The sequence below is a fragment of the Takifugu rubripes genome, chromosome 21 (genome assembly GCF_901000725.2).
Source record: "Takifugu rubripes chromosome 21, fTakRub1.2, whole genome shotgun sequence".
Taxonomy (NCBI): domain Eukaryota; kingdom Metazoa; phylum Chordata; class Actinopteri; order Tetraodontiformes; family Tetraodontidae; genus Takifugu; species Takifugu rubripes.
Window position 1 is genome coordinate 18,061,212 of NC_042305.1, and position 12,585 is coordinate 18,073,796.

A 12,585-nucleotide genomic window follows, 5' to 3' on the forward strand; every position below is an offset into this window, starting at 1 on the left:
GGGGTCTGGCATCAACACCTACAGTCGTGTGTGATGAGGCCTCCGTGGGTCCGAGAGGGGTGAGCGATCGCTTTGAATGATGATGGACGAGGAAAACCCCATTCACCCCACACGTTTACACACACACACGCGCACGCTGCGGCGTGCCCGTGTGGTGACCAGGGGCAGCCATTTTGAGTGATCATATCTTCTACAATTTTGTATCTTAATAATAAAGTACTAACATATAAATGATAAAATGTTTCTCTTAAAAAACAGACAGAACATTAAGTTATTAAACGCAGCGTAGCTCCTTCCTGCTGAAGCTGAAGTTGAGTCGGGACAAAGAAGAGAACAGCGAAAGCAAACTGTCAGAAATTGATTTTGTTTTTTGTTTTTTTATAGACACTTGCATGCTTTGTTCGTCACACCGTACCTTTTGAGCGTTACGTATCAAAGTTTCAATCCATCCTGCAGGACTGAAGGCATTACCAGCAGAATAGGTATCAACCACAGCCTTGATGGAATCTCTCTGCTCTTCCAAAGCGCGGACACAACATCCCAATCTAATGGCTCATTCTGGCTGTTTTCTTGTTTCTCGCCTCGGCAGGATTGTTTCCTGGCCCCCACAAATTGGGTTTATCGGGCATCGAGCAATGGGACATGGCCGGTTTGGCAGTCAGTAAAATAGAATAACGCTGGAAAGGCTCAACCTTTTTAGCAAAGCCTCAAACCAAACTTTATTTCAATCTCACTGTAGGAGAATGCCACCAACCTTTAAATGGAGGGTTCTGAAAGCTCAATAGTGGATCCACATCTCTGGTTGAATAGCTCAGAGTTGATTTTATTTATTTATTTTCAACTGTATTTATTTGTAGATCTGAGTTTTTGAACAGCCCTTCCTAACAATGGAAGTCAGATTTCCGTCCGTCGGATCGCGCAGACGGATCTGAGAAGCAATCTTTCTGCCTCGCGCCTTCTTCCTCCAGAAGCTGAAGCTGAACTTGGGAGATCGGACATGCATTTATACGCACACCCCCTCGTTTGACAGCAGGGCAAACACGCACGCACACAGAGAAGGTGCCCCCGCCAGTATCCGCACGCTGTCTGTTTGCCCACTGGTTAAATTCTTAGGGGAAATGTTTGGTGAGATGAATGGAGCCAAAGAGCTGGAGGGCGGACCCAAGTTCTGCAAACAAAAACCTCTGCAGATTGGCTCAGCGACGGCTCGGTCGGGTGGGCGACGTCGGCAGCAGCGAGGTTCAGGCCTGGCTGGAGGGGTGTAAGGGGGTGGTTGCCTGTCAATTACATTTACTGAGAATGAATATCTCATTGGTCTCATTGGATCGGCCGATATAGCCGAGGTGCCGTTCACCTCAAACTGCGGAGACCCTGTCAATATTCATCTATTTAATAACCCCGAATGTGCCGCTAGGCGTGCCTTTTGAAGACGGCGGGGTCTGCATTCCCCCTTTGATGTACTTTCATTGTCAGACTCTCTATCTGGAATCTTCGAAGATGGAATTGGTGACATTTTCCCTCTTTTTTTTTCATTTATTCAATTCAACCTCAAAGGCTCCCCGCAGTACGTCTCAAGTCCTGGATGCTTTGTTGTATTGGGGGTGGCTGCCTTTCCGGTTAGCTCCAGTTTCCCACTAGCTCTTCCATCACTGTTTAATGGAATACACCAGGACATTTAAGCAAAGATTTTACCACCCGCCGTTTTCCTTTTCTCATCTCTTGACTTCTAAACTCTAATCAAATCCCAACACCTTTTCGTAGCCTGGTGCTGTTATTAAGGACCCCAGTAAAGAAAATCTCCCATTCAACTCCCGCTCATTAATACATGGTGAACGGGTTCAGCATGGTGGTGCAGTAGTTAGCACTGTCGCCTCACAGCAAGAAGGATCCAGGTTCCTGCGGAGAGCTTGCATGTGATCCCGTGTCTGTGCGGGTTCTCTCCAGGTACTCCAGCTTTCACTACAGTCCACAGACATCCGTTTGGGAGGTAGGCAAACCGGCTAATTTAAATTGGCCCTCAGTGTGAGCGTGAATATTTGCCTGTTCGCCCTGCGAGGAGTGACTTGTCCACGGTGCTCCTCCTGCCCGAAGGCAGCTGGGGCAGCCTCCAACCCCCACAGGACCCCACTGTGGCATAGGGTGGTAGAAAATGAAGGGATGGATGGACATATGTTACCCCATCATATATAAACACAATAAACCTGGGACAACAGCTCTTTTCAGATATGGTTGTGTGCATGGCAGCAGTTCATAAAGACATCATATAAACCCGTTTGACCCGGCTTTGGCGGTTGCATCAAGGGCAGGTTGGTTCCCGCCATTCTTCAGGTGGGTAATAAACCCACGAGCCTTGAACATTCCTTTCAAACTACATACAAAATATGTTCGCCACTGCTCAGGCAGGAGTCTGAGCCAGAACCGTAAAGCCCGTTAAGACCTGTGAGATGAACAGCATGGTCCCTCCCTCCCTCGCTCCAAAGCCTGACTGGTGGAGGATGGAACCAGAAGCCAGACTGAACCTGTAATGTCTAACAGCTTCCTCTATTTCTCCTCCATATTCAGCTAATTTGTGTCCGTCCAGTATCTCTACGCTGCTGTGTGCTATACATCTTCAGCCGCCGTTCCCTCACATTTTCACCGTGCACTCTCGCTCTGGAGGACCTATAAACCGGCAGATAAGAGGAAATGAAGTCTCGTCTGGACAATTTGAAGAACTGCTTTGAAGCCGAATGTGAAATAGCAGCTGGGCTCCTCTCAGGCTGGTAAAATAAGAGCCCTCTCGTTAAAAGCACTTTACCTGTGCTCCCTCCACGGATCATCGCACTCATTAAACAGATTAAGGGATACGTTCAAATCACAATTACTCCAAGCGCTAACTGCGGTAATGGGCGCATGGGTTGAAAGAGTAAGAGAAATGTTTCTGACATTTCTTTTTACGCCCGTCTTTGTGCTGGGATGAGAGCACATTACCTGTTGTAAGGCATAAACCAACCCAAACCTGAACTGATGTCAAAGATATTCAGCTATGTCTGAGATCAATGCCATTTTTAAAATCATATTTCAGTGCAGTTGGAACGGTACAATTTCTCTTCACGTTTTAGAAGTAAGTAGAGCATATTGTTGTTTAGTGACCACTGAAAGGTCACTGAAAGGTCACATGTGGACATACTGCGTTTGTTTGGGCAATGTTGCATTGGTGCTATGATTGGGGAGAAGACCCTGTGGGCGACAGAATGAAGTCATTCTTTAATCTGTTCACATCGTGCATGCATTTGTGTGCTCGTGTATGTGTGTGTGTGTGTGCGTGCGTGTGATTCTTCTGAGAGCTTAAGAAAGGCGATGTGTCACCTTGGGCTCTGTATCACTGAGAGGAACCATCCATCTTGAGTTTATCTGCCAGTGGATAATTTAGATTTAGTAATATTTAAATTATTTTTATGACCTGATAGTCAGATTAAGATATATCTTTTTGAGAAAAAAAAGAAGATATCATATTGGACTTTTCAGTTGTTCATGGATGATAACGTCAGGTGTGATGGTGTTCTCAGCTTGTGCAAATTACAAGTCATCAAATAACAGGCGATATAACTTAGATAAACAGTAAAACTGGGCCACAAACACGGCATAACAAATGAAACCCAATTATTCTCTGGACTCACCTGCTGTCGTACAGAGAAATGCACACGTTGGAAGCCCCAAACGCCAAGAAAGGCGTTTAAATTCTCCAGACAATGTGAGACAAATCGCTCCATAAGAAGGAAAATGATCATGATTACAATTGGCTGTGCATTAAGGTGTATCTAAAACATCAGAAAAGACACTTAGACCACCGTTTCTCACGCCGTTTTTAAATGTCAACTAACTTTAAAATATCACTGCTGCATGCTGGGATGCCTTTGTGTTATTCCGTGTGATTAAAAACACATGTAAAAATAAATGTGTTGATATTACACACTTGCATGCTGGCGTGCGCGCGCGTGTGTGTGTGTGTGTGTGTGTGTGTTTGTTTTGCCCCGACTGAGAGCCTCTCCTGGTGACTGCCTAGGGCAATAGCACAGGATGTAATCCCATGTATGCCTCCAGTCTCCCAGCTGCCTGCATAGATGTGGAGGAACGTTTTAGCCCCTGCAGTGTGCCGTGGGGCATAAATGCTCCCTCTTCTGTACTGCTAACAGACAGCGGCGGCCTGATGCAGTTCCAACTCACTTTCACCATTTATGTGCATCTCTTTCTCCACTTCATGTGAGGCACAGTTCAATTTAGAGAAATGAGGGATCGCCTAAGGAGGGAGAAATTCACTTTTGACAGCCATTACATCAAAGTAGGCACACTTTTACAAATTTGTATCCATGTCTGGAGGTGAAGAGCACTTCCATGACCGAAAATCAAATCGCCGCCTTAATGTATAGCATTATCTTGATTGACACGTGGCTGTGCAAAGCCAAAGCTACAGTGAGTAAAACATGCTTATAGTTAAAACAAATTGTCATGCTCTGATTGAAACTGCAGTGCAGACGTCCTCAGTGTTGATTCCTGCTCCATGACAGGCAATCACGTTTCATTTGACAAATGAATCCAGGGGAAAGGCCTGACATGAATGGCCCTATTCTGGAGATGCATAGAACTCATATTATTGAAATTACTGAAAGACGTTTCTGCGTGTTTATAGAAGGTCTCTTATAAAACGGAAGCACACACAACTAAATTCAGCCATCGGTTGAATCAGCTCGTCGGCGACTGCGCTCCGCCCGATGAATTCCGCCTTTGGGTGGTTTATATTTCTCTGCAGCATTACCGATGAAAAAGTGGGCCTTGAACCAAGACACAGATGTCTCCTCTTTTCTTTACATTGCTCAGGAATTCAAACTGTGTTTTTTTAAAAATTTGAATCCTTCAGAAAAACAAGAATCACAGAACGCTGCACGTGATGCTGCCTGTTGACAACCCTGCTGCTGCGGAGTAACGGCACAGAGACGTGGTGGCTCTTTGTGACCCACTGTAAATACATGAGTAAATATACTGTAATACACAGCTGGACATACAATGCTAAATCTCCAGATTGCATATGCATTTAAAGGGCGTGGCCTGCGTCTAAGGGGCGTGGCCTGTATTCCATCCTGTTTTTCATCCTATTGCTTGGAACCTTGAAGTGGTGTTTAGGGTTCCTTGGCTCAAATGCTCCCCCCCCCCCCCCCCCACTCCCTGTGGGGTGTATCTGGAGGTCTGATCAGCTTGTTGAGGAAGGCTGGAGGAGAGACAGGTGGTGGCAGTGATAACTAGCCATCCACCCCCTTCCATCGCACCATGACGCAGGTCTTGGCCACTGATCTCACCTCAGATGTTCGCAGTTGTAGCAGCACACAGCGGAAAGACAGATCAATGGGTGTCGTAATCGATAGGTCAGAACGAGGAATCACTGGAAGGTCAGCGCCCATCGATTCCCACATTCTTACGCTGCTGCCTGTGTGCTGTTACATCTTCATTAGCTATTAAACCCTACGTGGTGCCAGCACGCCTGACATCTGTTGGTAACAACAACTAATCCTAATTATTACATCCTCTCTAGCAAAAGGGGGTAGAAGATGACATTTTCTTCATCCGTGTGATGTGTTGCGTTCTGATATCCGCTCGGACCTCGAACCCTTGACCTCTCTCTGTCAGACAAGTCCTCGTTAGGAGAAAGTTAGCTCACCCCCTGCTGCTGCTGCTAGCCGCTGCCATACGACCATCATTAATGAGTGTTACCGACACGCTGCGAGATTTTCGGACCGGTGTTCTTGAGCTCCAGGGGGCTATCGCACAACTGCAAAAAAAAATAATAAATTGCACCGCTCAGTCCAGGTCCACCTCAACCAGCCTTAAGACGGGGGGAGAGAGACATGTGTAAACACACAGCTCTCTTTTTGACCCTCTCAAACCGTTTAGTCCAGCGCCTCTACCCAGAAATGGTATTAGCATAAATCTCCAGTGCATGGAGGTAATGATGCCATGAAATTATGGCTGCCTCAGCAGACCTTATTCCTCCCTCTGCTCACCCTCCCTCTGGGTCCAAGGCTCCAGCCTTCGACTGGGACCTTCTCCCATGCCTTCTTCCTCTCTTTCTTTCTTCTCTTTTGCCTAGCCATTCCATTCAAAGGGAATGTGTAACTGAATTTGAAATTGAGTGCCCTTCATTCAAGGACCGCAGCTAATGAGACATTTTGCCTTGAAATCCGGGGCTGGGTGGGGGAGGGGGGCCCCTGATGGGTGGAGATGATATCCACCCTGTATGTCAGGTGTAAGGCTGTATGGATCACTCGCAGCCAAGGAAGGGAAAAGGTGAGTTCTATATAGGTGAAGTAAGAGTGAGGCTTAAAGGGGCTGAATCCAAGACCCAAACGTGCATTCGTATGGTTGTGTGATCCTTATGTGCAAACAGAAGGGAAACCAGTCAGGCCTCCTGCTTTTGCATACAATTATCAGAGCTATAGGGCTTAAAGAGAGACAGGAGGTGACAATTAGATTGAGATGGAAGGACATATGCTGGAGTGGGTCAAAGCAAGTGTTGGCGTGTGGAGTGCAGAGCTGAAGAGATGGAAAGGAGGTTTGGGTCCATGCAAACAGGTATACTTGACAGTTTGCAGCTCGGGGATCCTCCGTGAGACGCCGCATGGGTGCAATGATGAAAGGAATCGAGAGCTTTGCATCCTAGGGGGTTCCCCCTTTAATCAGGGGCCCCAAGGAGAGGACCGCGCAGCCTTTGGGCCCCATGGCCGCTGCTAGCCACTGTCATGCTAATGAAAGAGGCTCAGGGTGTGGATGGAGAGGCTAGCTTGTTACCGAAGTGCTAATTAATGCATGCAGCAGGGTGTGTGTGTGTGTGTGTGTGAGTGAAGGTTTTATACATTTGAATGAGTGGTGTGTGCAAGTGCAAGTGGGTGTATGTCAGGATGACATGGATTTAAAGCATAGGGTGAGACACATGTGTGGAGAGGTCTAAAAAGAAGGGCCCCAAGACTCCAGATGATCACTGATGTGCTACCCCAACCACTGGAGATATAAATGTATATATATATATATATTTTTTTTTTTTTTCTTACCAACATAATTAGAGCACCTGTCATGCAAATGCAAATAACAAACGTCTCCTCGTCGTTCCCAGGGTGAGTGATTTGTGGACGGCCGTCGGTGCAGCATATGGCCTGGGGCAGCAGCATTGTCTCCGCTGTTTGAGTGAGATTAAAGAAGAAACCCGCATTGTTGCGCGTGTCAGTCAGACGGGACGCGGTGGCGTGTGTCGCAGCAAAGAGAACGTCCGTGACCTTTTACGTTGTCGGTGGCCTTTCCCACAGACCTGCGTGTCGGTCAGACATGCCCCAGTCTGTGTTTGAGTCCTCTATCAAGCTTATCTGTGTTGACAAGGAACACACACACGAGCCGAGAGGAAATGTTAAAAATGGCTGTGAAAATGCAGGTTTACCACAACGTCTGAAATTTATGAGGGATTGAAATGATTTTATTTGAGGAGCCACTGGAATCTGTGACAGAGCGTAGATCTGATAAAGCTCTGTTACCCCCCCACACACACACACACACATTTGATCAGCTCAAAATTCTGCTGCCACCATTTGCTCAAAGGTAAGAGATAATTCATCCGTGATTTTACTGAACTGCCAACTCAAATGAGCACTATCTTCAGCCGCGCACGTTATTGTAGCACGTCGCTTCCTTCTGAAGCGAAACCCTTCCCGTTTCTCCCGTTCTGCCCACGTTGGAGACCTTTATTTCCGCGCGACACTGTATCGCGGGGTCGGAACAAGGCTGTGAGCCGCTGTTCCACTTCAGAGCCACGTCCACCGGATGTTCCAGTGTTTTAACAAATCAGAACCGCTGCCCATATCCCATCATACCCCCAACCTCGTCCACCCTGTAAAGTGCCATTAGAAAAATGTCAAGGGGCCCTTTCGCTCTCATCCTGCCTGTCAAAATCATGCGCCATTATGCAAATCAAGGCGCGAACACTCTCTCGAAGATTTACATATGGGCTATACGGGCTATAGGCAATGATGTATTTGGATGATTAGAAAAAATAATCCTGGTGATATACGCTGCATATGTACATTTATGAAAATCAGGGAATATTTTACACCAGCCCTTGAAGGTTAAAACATTATGGGTGCATTAACATATATGGGATAGCCAAGGCTCAGGAGGCACTTATCCAGTCATCACAGGGTTGCGGGGGGGGGTCAGTCTCTGGCTTCTATACGTCCACATGTTGAACAAAAATGAAATGTGTGTGTGTGTGTGTGTGTGTGTGTGTGTGTGTTGATTTAACCATCATTTTCAGATCATTTTCAGTCGTTATCAGTATTGCTAGTTTTTGTGGTCCACTTTTATTTAATTCTTTTAAAATTGTGAACTCATTCAAATCTGTCTGGCTTTCCAATTAAATCGTCCGCATGCTTGAATACGACTCCGTGGTGTTCTTCGGGTACTTATGGAGGTCACAGTGCGATGCCACCACCTTCTTAAACCGGGCTTGAGATTTTATCTGTGGTGCTATTACGAGCGCACGTGCGGTTTTTACCCTTCCACGCTTCTCATCTCCACCCCCCCCCACCTTGAAATGTTTGAATTGCAGTGTCTCTGCTAGCTTTGTGGCTCTGTAGAAATGGAAATGCCGCTGTATGTGAGAGGCGGAAATGTGTCATTTTAGGTGGAAAGCGTGAACGTGCTTCGAGTGGAGGTCAGGCCTATAATGTAACCATTTGGATGAAGGATCATTAAAGCCTTTTACAGGGACTTTCACTGCGCCGCTTCTTAAGTAATGACAGGGGCCCTCCTATTAGGGCAAGTGAAAGGAGTTATGGCATCCTTCTGCGTCCGTCCTATACAGAGCGTTCAATTGCTTAAAATCACAGGACAGATAACTGCCCTCCTCTGGTCGTCTGCATCAGCGTATCCATTAAGCCGCGGAGAGCGCTAACGGAGGGAGAGATGGGGGCACCCCGTTTTGACAGCGCTGCGCCCGCAACGTTGCTCTGCTGTTTGTTTCTCAACGAGCGCGGACGTGGTTTGAGTGAGAGTGGGCCCGACGCGCGCTGACATGCGGCGCTGCTTCGCACTTCCTCTAATTGCTTCGCGTTGCCCGAACTTGGCACACGTGTAGAGCATGGTGGAAACAGAGGCGGCTGTGATCTGGCATACAAAGAGGCACGTTGGTGCAGAGGGATGTGGGGGAGGGCATGGGCTTGAGGAGGCACTATTCTATTATTCCTTAATAGACTATAGAGGCGGGATGGCCTCGCATTAACATTCGGACATGCAAAGCACAGGCTGCAGGTAGAATCCAGCAAAACAGGCAGCAGCTATCTGTCTATAGAAACAAAGGATGGGATGTTGGGGGCACAATACGCTGGCACACGCTGCTCAAAAAGCACCGAGACAGGAGGAGATCCTTGCAAGGGTGGGGGGGAACCCTCTATCCTTGCTGATGCTATTTTAATTAAATAGTTGCTAGGTTACGTGGCGCAGAACGACAGCAGTGGGTGGTGTGGCACAGGCGCCCGGGCAAGTTGAATATGTGTGTGTGTGTGTGTGTGTGTGTGTGTGTGTGTGTGTGTGTGTGTGTGAGGAGATATTTCCATGAACAATGAAAACACCACCCCTCCCCCTCCTCACACACACTCCATCCGTAATAAGGATTTCAAATGTGAGACATATTGACACCAAATGCGGTGAGAGTGATTTTACACTGCGTAAAAACCTCCTCTGCCCTCACTTCCCATAATCGTCTGCTGCCTTTTCCATTTTTCACACACAGGTCAGTGGGGGGGGGGGGGGAGAGCCGCCTTTCATCTCGGTGACAGCGCTTTTCACCTCCGCTGGTGACTTACCAAGGACTTGTGCTCCCGCCACACCGTGGGATGCCAGACGGCGGAGAATGCCACAGGCCCGCGTGCCCTGGCAACCGCTTCCATTTCTGATCCACAACACACACACCCACACACACACACACACACACACTGACCAGGCAAAAATCCAAAAGCAGACAGACTGGTGATGGCTGGGGCAGGAGACAGCAGGGATGTTGACAATACTGTAAATCTGACAGGCCTGACTGGATAAGGCCGAGCATAATGTCCCCCTCTGACTCCAAGCCAAAGTTTGTGTGTGTGTGTGTGTGTGTGTGTGTGTGTGTCTTATTCTGCACCTTTTCTTCATTTCCACTCCTTTGCGCCGCTCTCTTCCTCTGTTCCACAAAGCAGAGATAATGACATAATTTACCGATATGCATTGTAACGGATGAATGATAGTTGCTTTTCTTGTATAATATGCATTCAGGACCGCTGCATAATATCCTCTGTGGAGGAGGAACAAAGAAAAGCCTCTAAAAGGATTTTAATGTCACGTTCTCACCGTAATGTGCTAAAAAAGAAAAGGGAGGAGGCATAATTCTGGGGCTTGCATTAGAAATCAAAATGAGGAAAGTGTACATGGCTTTGAAATACTATTCATTTTCTTATTATTTGGTGAAATATTGGGTAAATATTTTGTTTTAAAAATGTATTTTTTTTTTTTTATTTTTTTTTTTTTTAAATTGTGCCTCTCTCACATGCACATACGTTTACAGACGGGCCTTTCACAACAAGCCCTCTCGATACGTATGCAGCATAAATATGTATTCCATGTCTCAGTCACAAGCACCTACTTGTCTTTTTACCGTCTCCAGCGGCGACAGAGCGGGAAAGGCTGGGGCTCCCGGCGTCCAGGGCCCGCTTTCCCTCGGGACTTGTTTAAGTGACTGGAGTGACCTGTCGGCATGCACTCCGTGAGGTCGCCGCCAGAGGTCAGGGGTCATCTGAAGCAACACGGTGTCAATATGTGACCCCTTCACACACAAACCAGACTGAACAGTAAATGAATGAACTCCCTGGTTCTGCTGGAATAATAATCTCAAAAGCTTTTATTGTGAAGACATGTAGCTATAAATGTATGCATATATAAGAAAGAGAAGATGTGTGTCATTTAAACGACCAAACGCACCAAAAATGTGGATCTAAGCTGCCTAATTCTCCATCGTAAACGTCCAAATGAATAATGATTAAACACGTCTGTCAGTGTTGTCAGAAGTGCTCTGGAAGTATTCACCGGCATGCAGAAACCGTTCTCTCATTTAGCGAACTGGCAGAGCTTCTTTCTTTCTTCTGTTTTAAAAGCCTTCCTCAGCCCAGCGTATGTGCTAATTTGACTGTCTTAACTTCAATCAGTTTTACATTTCCTGAACACAGCACAGTTACATCTTCTTAATTAGGAACATAGCTCGGCTTTACAACAATCTAGATGGAGCTGGAGGTTGAAGTGCTCCATGAATGCAATGTGCATCATCAGCCTAATAAAATATGACACTGAAAATTAAGTCTGCTGAACCTGAGGCACGCCGGAGCAACAGGAGACCCCGACCACTGTGATGCAGGTTTCAGTTTGAATTCGGAGTGTGTGTGTGTGTGCGTGTGTGTGTGTGTGTATGTGCATCTGTTCGGCATCACAAAGGAAGCAATTATAGAAATATGTTTGCTCCAGAATTAATTCTTTCTTTGGAATAGAAGAAGGGGGGGGGGGGGGGGGGGGTGCAGAGATAATAGGCTGCAGCTCCTTTGTCCTATTCTGAGTCCCACATTTACCAAAGTCCATCAAAGTGTCAGCAATTCACTCAGGACAAATACGTCAAGACAAAAGTGCTTTTTTACCCCCAATAAACTGTCATTCAAGCAGCTCGGTGAATGACACTAATATCATGTGATGCAACATTCCCTATCAGAGATCTCATCGATGTTGGTCGTCTCACACACACACACACACGCACACACACGCACGGCCACCCCTTTTGCTCGGTCTGAAGCCTGTCCTCCCTTCTTGTTATCGCCATCATCATTCGGACATGAAAGGAGAGAAACAAGTGCTGCTATTGCCAAGGAGAAACCTTGATCTCTGAGCATTTGCATTCGTCACCTACAACCACGTGAGCGTGTTACCATGGCGCTCTCTGATTGGATGGCGCTGAGGAAGGGTGGGGGGGATCTGGCATTCTGCTGCTCAGGACGGCCCTCCTCCCGTCGCTGTCACCCTCGGTTGGCGACACTAGGGGGCAGTCTACCCTGTTGGTTGTTATTGTTGAGTAGATGGATTTTATGGTGTTTATGGCCTATTTATAGAAATAGAACATGAAAGAACACATAGGAGTTGCATGATTTGGACATTTAAAACACCTCTTAATCAAACTGATTCCTTTAATGAGCTGCTAATTTTAAATGTCACACAAATGAGACAGCTTTTTTTGTAAACAATGGTGTAAACACGGTCACTGCCTGATGCACAATAACGAGGAGCTGCACATTACAGTTCCAGCTTAAGCTTTTCCACTTAAGACTCAAATTTTTATACGTATTTATATCATATTTATCATATATTTATATCATATAGTCCACATTAAAATCACATTTAATCCACATTAAAAGACGTGTGTCACACACACACACACACACACACACAGTGTGTAGCGGTGGTACTGGATCTATCAGGAGGCTGCTGATTAAGGGGCCT